Below are 6,971 nucleotides of genomic sequence, written 5' to 3' on the forward strand. Positions count from 1 at the left end.
TCATGAATGACACATGATGCCACAGAACAGAATTTCTTTCTTCCCTACATAAGGGAAACAGAGAACTCCGGATACCATTTCGAAGACAGAAAGCAGAGGAAGAAGTTGATGTGGAGCCAGGGTCAGGCACCTCGCTCTCTGAGTCAGGTGTGCTTCCTGAAGTCAATCCGGGTGGCTGGCATGGGGGAGACCAAGTGGGTTATGGGGGGACTTGGGGCAAAGTGGGTGGGCCCACCTCCCTGGGCACGACTTGGTGTTCTCCGCATTTCCCCTGCAGGAGGGAACCGCTTCTGGTTCTCCATCCTCCTCTGACTCCTGATGTTCATACCCCGTGTTTTGGTTTGTTCCTTTGCATGTTTATAGAACCCGCTGGTGAAGGACCTGAATCCTTATGATTTACTTGTTGGTTTCCTGAGCAGCTCTCTGTCTCAGATGGGCCTCAGGGCTCTGGGAAGGCAGGGATTTTACCTCTTTTCTCCAGAGTAGCTGTCCTCAGCCCTCAAGTCAGAAAGTCACAGCCCCTAACAGGGCAGCTCAGAGTTCTTGCACTGCTGGTGTACCTTCAAAACCCACTTTTCACACTCAGCATCTTGGTTTTCATCACCTAACACTGCAGAGCGCGTCCCTGTAACTAAGGTGCCTGTTGTCCTCTGAAACATTGCACAGCTTCTATAAGACAGGAAATTGGCCTTCAAGGTAAGTTTCCCCAGAATCGGATGCCCAATCTTTTTTTTATTTTATTTTATTTTTTATTTTTGACAGAGTGGACAGTGAGAGAGAGAGACAGAGAGAAAGGTCTTCCTTTTGCCGTTGGCTCACCCTCCAATGGCTGCTGCGGCCGGCGCATTGCGCTGATCCGAAGCCAGGAGCCTGGTGCTTTTCCTGGTCTCCCATGTGGGTGCAGGGCCCAAGGACTTGGGCCATCCTCCACTGCACTCCCGGGCTATAGCAGAGAGCTGCGGATGCCCAATCTTGATCTGATTCAGTCAGATACTTTAGGGATCTCCCCTCTCTATAAAGCAAGGCTGCAGAATCATCACACATTTCATAACTTTCTTAATTTGATTCATTTATGCTTTTAACTTATGATTGTGGCTGGAAATCATCTATTATGCCTGAGTGATTGCTGTGGATGACAATACAGACATTTTTGTGGCTGGAATTAAAGAGCAATTACAATGCTGTCTCCTCGCCAGTGCCGACATGCTGGGTGCTCTGGGCCAACCGCAGCAGGCATCATTACAACAGGATCCTTCAGATTTGAACCTGAATTTTCTGAGGTGGGGATTAGTATAATCATTTGCAGATGAAAACAGTATTCTAGCATTTTTAAGTTGTTTATATAAAGTAAATAAGTCAGTTTACTGAGAGTGGAAGAGCCAGGAATTTGTCCTTGCCAACTGTATGTCTCCTCTACCAAGGTACTTGCTAAGGTGTCAGAACCATGCTGGGGCCAGGATCTCACAGCTTTGAGTCTGCTTGGAGGATACAAGGGCTTGTTTCTGGGACCATTGCCATTTCATGTGTTCCTGGTAATATCCCCAGACAATGCAGAATATTACTCTGCTACTTAGGCTACCCATGGAGAGAAAAGAGAGATGCTTGCTGTGTTCAGTATGTCACTCCAAATGTTTCCTTGAGCCAGTCCCTACACAGCTGAAGGATACTCTGGCGAGGGGGATGTGCTTATGTGCAGGTCCCCAGAGAGTGTTGTGATTACAAAATTTGGAGAGTAGTTACAAGGAGTAGCACCTTAAAATATCCCTTCTGGTCCTAAGAATGCACTGTACAGATGCAGGTTTGTAGCTTATTGTGGCCTAGGAAGAAAAGACCCTGGAAGTCTATTAATGTGTGGCAGTCTCTGGATAAATGTAGTGGAATTCTACAGTCTGTTTATAAAATATTTCTCATCACCCCTCCCTACCACCCAGTGCAAAAACATCGGGAATGACAAACAAGAGCTTCCCGGTGGGTTTCATCCTTCTTGGATTCTCTGGATGGCCCCAGGTAGAGTTGGTTCTCTTCTGGGTTGTGATCATCCTGTATCCTGTGACCGTTCTCAGCAACTCAACCATCATCTTGCTCTCACGCATGGACCCTCGTCTCTACATCCCCATGTACTTCTTTCTTAGCAATCTTTCCTTCTTGGATCTCTGCTTGGCCACAGCCTGTGTTCCCCAGATGCTGTCAAACCTATGGGGGCCAGACAAGAGCATCACCTATGCAGGCTGTGTCATTCAGTTCTGTGTGTTCCTCTGTGTTGGTGCCACAGAAGGCATCCTTCTGGTGGTCATGGCCTTTGACTGCTACATTGCTGTGTGTCAGTGTCTGCCGTTACACCACCATCATGCACTGTCCACTCTGTTGGAAGCTGCTTTTCATGGCCTGGCTGTCTTGCCTGACAGAGTCTTTAGTCCAATCTCCTATCACCTTCCAGCTGCCCTTCTGCACTCACCACCACCTGGATGACTTTCTGTGTCAGGTTCCTGCTCTCATAAGCCTGGCCTGTGGTGACACTTCCATCAACGAGTGGCAAATGACCATCTCTGTTGTCATCTTCACCATGGTGCCTGTGGGGATGATCCTGACTACTTATGGCCATATAGCTCAAGCAGTGGGGAAAATGAAGTCAGAGGCAGGGAGGCAGAAAGTCATTGCTACCTGCTCCTCCCACCTCCTTGTGGTCTTCATGTTTTATGGGACAGTGGCAATGGTGTACACAGACCCTAAGTCCAACTTCTCTTCCAAACATGGCAAGTTCTTCACCTTCTTCTACACTGTGGTCACACCCATGCTGAACCTTCTCATCTATACCCTGAGGAACAAAGAGGTGAAGGATGCTCTTCAAAGGATGCTGAGAAACTGGATCTGCATAAGTAGATCATGAGTAGATCCCTGAGCTTTTGGACCAGAAAGAACATTCTCACACTCTCCATACGACTATCTCTCAAAAAAAAAAAAAAAAAAAAAAAAAACTCTAAGTAAAGAATGAGTTAAGTTAAGATGAAAATTTATGGCATTATTTGCTATGATTTTATATCATTCATTCATTCTTGAAAAAAAAAACAAAAAATATAATACCATGTTTGGCAAATCATCACTATTTAAAGTATTTCTAGCCATAGAATGATGTTAGTTGCAAAGTTAACTTTTGATGAACATGATTTATTATTTCTTAAGTAATGCAGCCTCAGTAAGTGAATATTGAAAAATTAGAAGAGGACATAAGTTAATATTTGAATATTAAAGTGAAAAAAGCAGAGAACTGTCCTTTGTGACATCTTCTACGTAAGCTTGAAGGGAGGAATTAGTGTGTAGAGTTTCCGAGGTGGTTTTCTCATATTCAGCCTTTCTTTTTGACTAGTCTATGAGTATAAAAACTAGGGTGACACATGGGGATTCTATCTGGTTTCTTGTGCTGTCCACCATTCAGAGGGATGCAGAAGTGTCTTCCTCCAATGGAAAGAGATCTCACTTTAATTCAAATTTAATTTATTCTCAAAGTGATTATTGCTATGTTCAGTACTTGGTCAATTCTGTTTTTCTATCTGCATAAAAGTCATTAAATATGAAATAAGTGTACAAAACCGACCTGCTTCATGTGCTTTTGTGTTGATTCCTTTGTTGCAAAGTTATAGAATCACAGCTCTGCCTGAATTCAAATGAGTTTTTGCAAATGGGATGCTGATGTTAAAGCAATTTTAAACAAAAATTGAGTTAGAAGTTTCTGCTGAGGTTTACTGAACCTCATGGATATAGCTGAATAATGAGATACTTGGCATGTGGGCAAAATATAGAAAAGGGCTCAGATGACCCTATTCCCTGGAGAAGGGAAGAGAAAGCTACATTGTGTGTGTGTGTGTGTGTGTGTGTTAACCTGAAGAAGAAGAAGGAAAGCCTTCTACAGAGCTGTTTTTTTTTTGAAAAAAAAAAAAAATTAAACAACATTGGCCCAACTAACTAAAAAAAGGAGAGAAAAGACCCAATTCTGTAAAATCAGACAACGAAAAAGGGAAAGTAACAACAGACACCACAGAAATAAAAAGAGTCATCAGAAATTACTGAAAAGAGTTGTATGCCAGCAAACAGGGAAATCTAGCAGAAATTGATAGATTCCTGGACACATACAACCTACCTAAATTGAATCATGAAGATAGAGAAAACCTAAACAGACCCATAACTGAGACAGAATTTGAATCAGTAATAAAGCCCCACCTAACAAAGAAAAGCCCAGGACCAGATGGATTCACTGCTGAATTCTAGCAGACATTTAAAGAAGAACTAACTCCAATTCTTCTCAAACTATTAAGAACAATTGAAAGAGAGGGAATCCTCCCAAATTCTTCATATGAATCCAGCATCACCTTAATCTCTAACCTGAAAAAGATGCAACAGAGAAAGAGAATTACAGACCAATTTCCCTGAGGAACATAGACGCAAAAATCCTCAATAAAATTCTAGCCAACAGAATGCAAAAACACATCCACCTAGACCTAGTGGGATTTATCCTTGGTATGCAGGGATGGTTCAACATTCGCAGATCAATCAATGTGACACACCATATTAACAAACTGCAGAAGAAAAACCATATGATTAGCTCAATAGATGCAGAGAAAGCATTTGATAAAATACAATACCCTTTCATGATGAAAACTCTAAGCAAATTGAGTATAGAAGGAACATTCCTCAACACAATCAAGGCAATTTATGAAAAACCCACGGCCAGTATCCTACTGAATGGAGAAAAGTTGGAAGCATTTCCACTGAGATCCAGTACCAGACATGGATGCCCACTCTCACCATTGCTATTCAATACAGTACTGGAAATTTTAGCCAGAACCATTAGGCAAGAAAAAGAAATCAGAGGGACACAAATTGGGAAGGAAGAAGTCAAACTATCCCTATTTGCAGATGATATCACTCTTTAGTTAGAGGATCCAGAGAACTCTACTAAGACTATTGGACTCATAGAAGAATTTGGCAAAGTAGCAGGATATAATATCAATGCACAAAAAATCAACAGCCTTTGTATATAGACAATGCCACAGCTGAGAAAGAACGTCTAAAATCAATCCCATTCACAATAGCTACAAAAACAATCAAATACCTTGGAAAAAAACTTAACTAAGGATGTCAAAGATCTCTATGATGAGAATTACAAAATCTTAAAGAAAGGGAGGAGGATACCAAGAAATGGAAAAAATCTTCCATGCTCATGGATTGGAAGAATCAATGTCATCAAAATGCCCATTCTTCCAAAAGCAATTTATAGATTCAATGCAATACCAATTAAAATACCACAGACATTCTTCTCAGATCTGGAAAAAATGATGCTGAAATTCATATGGAGGCACAGGAGACCTCGAATAGCTAAATAATCTTATGCAACAAAAAGAAACCCAGAGGCACCACAATACCAGATTTAAACATATACAACACGGCAGTTATAATCAAAACAGCATAGTACTGGTACAGAAGCAGATGGATAGACCAATGGAACAGAATAGAAATACCAGAAATCAATCCAAACATCTATAGCCAACTTATATTTGATCAAGGAGCTAACGCCAATTCCTGGAGCAAGGACAGTCTATTCAACAAATGGTGCTGGGAAAGCTGGATTTACACATGCAGAAGCATGAAGCAAGACCCTTACCTTATACCTTACACAAAAATCCACTCAACATGGATTATAGATCTAAATCTACGACCTGACACCATCAAGTTACTAGAGAACATTGGAGAAACCCTGAAAAATACAGGCACAGGCAAAGACTTCTTGGAAAATACCCCAGAGGCACCGGCAATCAAAGCCAGAATTAAAAATTGGGATTACACAGTCATTTGCAACAAAATGGAGGAATCTGGAACACATCATGCTGAGTGAAATAAGCCAGTCCCAAAGGGACAAATACCATATGTTCTCCCTGATCGGTGACAACTGACTGAACACCAAAAAGAAAACCCCCTGAAGTGAAATGGACACTATGGGAAACGGTGACTTGATCAACATAGCCCTGCCTGTTAATGAACAACTTAATACATTATCCCTCTTAGTAGTTTTTTTTTCTGTTCTACTTAATATGACTGGTTTAATTCTGTAATTAATACACAGTTATTCTTAAGTGTTAAAAATTAACTGAAATGTGATCCCTGTTAAACATAAGAGTGGGAATAAGAGAGGGAAGAGATGTATAATTTGGGACATGCTCAAGCTGACTTGCCCAAAATGGTAGAGTTAGAAACATACCAGGGGATTCCAATTCAATCCCATCAAGGTGGCATGTACCAATGCCATCTCACTATTCCAAGTGATCAATTTCAGTTCACAATTGATCATAATGAAAGGACTAAGAGTCAAAGGAAGCACATAAACAAGTCTAGTACCTGCTAACACTAACTGATGGAATAAATAAAGGGGAGAGTGATCCAACATGGGAAGTGAGATACTCAGCAGACTCATAGAATGGCAGATGTCCTAGATAGCACTCTGGCCTCAGAATCAGCCCTAAAGGCATTCCAATCTGGCTGAAAAGCCCGTGAGAGTATTTCAGGCATGGAAAGCCAAGACACTCTGGCAAAAGATCTCTGTGAGTGAGATCCCAGTGGGAAGAACAGGTCTTCAAAGAAGGAGGTACCTTTCTCTGAAGGGAGGAGAGAACCTCCACTTTGACTATGACCGTGTCTAAACAAGATAAGAGTCGGAGAACTCAGAGGGCTTCCATAGCCTTGGAAACTCATGACTGGTGCATAGGGAGATTACTGATGCCATAGCCAGGAATGTCAATTAGTAAAGTCAACAACAGGAGTCACTGTGCACTTACTCCTCATGTAGGATCTCTGTCCTTAATGTGCTGTACATTGAGGCTTACTGCTATAACGAGTACTCAAACAGTATATTTCACTTTGTGTTTCTATGGGGGTGCAAACTGTTGAAATCTTTACTTAATGTATACTAAACTGATCTTCTG

The 6,971-nt window shown here is 41.6% G+C and overlaps 1 pseudogene; it reads left to right on the forward strand.

Moving 5' to 3' along the window:
• Positions 1-1,947: 1,947 nt before the first annotated feature.
• LOC149125887 (olfactory receptor 2H1-like) lies at positions 1,948-2,887 on the forward strand (annotated as a pseudogene).
• Positions 2,888-6,971: the final 4,084 nt, after the last annotated feature.

This window comes from Oryctolagus cuniculus, chromosome 6 (assembly GCF_051225735.1).
Source record: "Oryctolagus cuniculus isolate XC-2025 breed Fujian yellow rabbit chromosome 6, ASM5122573v1, whole genome shotgun sequence".
In the NCBI taxonomy this organism is placed as follows: Eukaryota; Metazoa; Chordata; class Mammalia; order Lagomorpha; family Leporidae; genus Oryctolagus; species Oryctolagus cuniculus.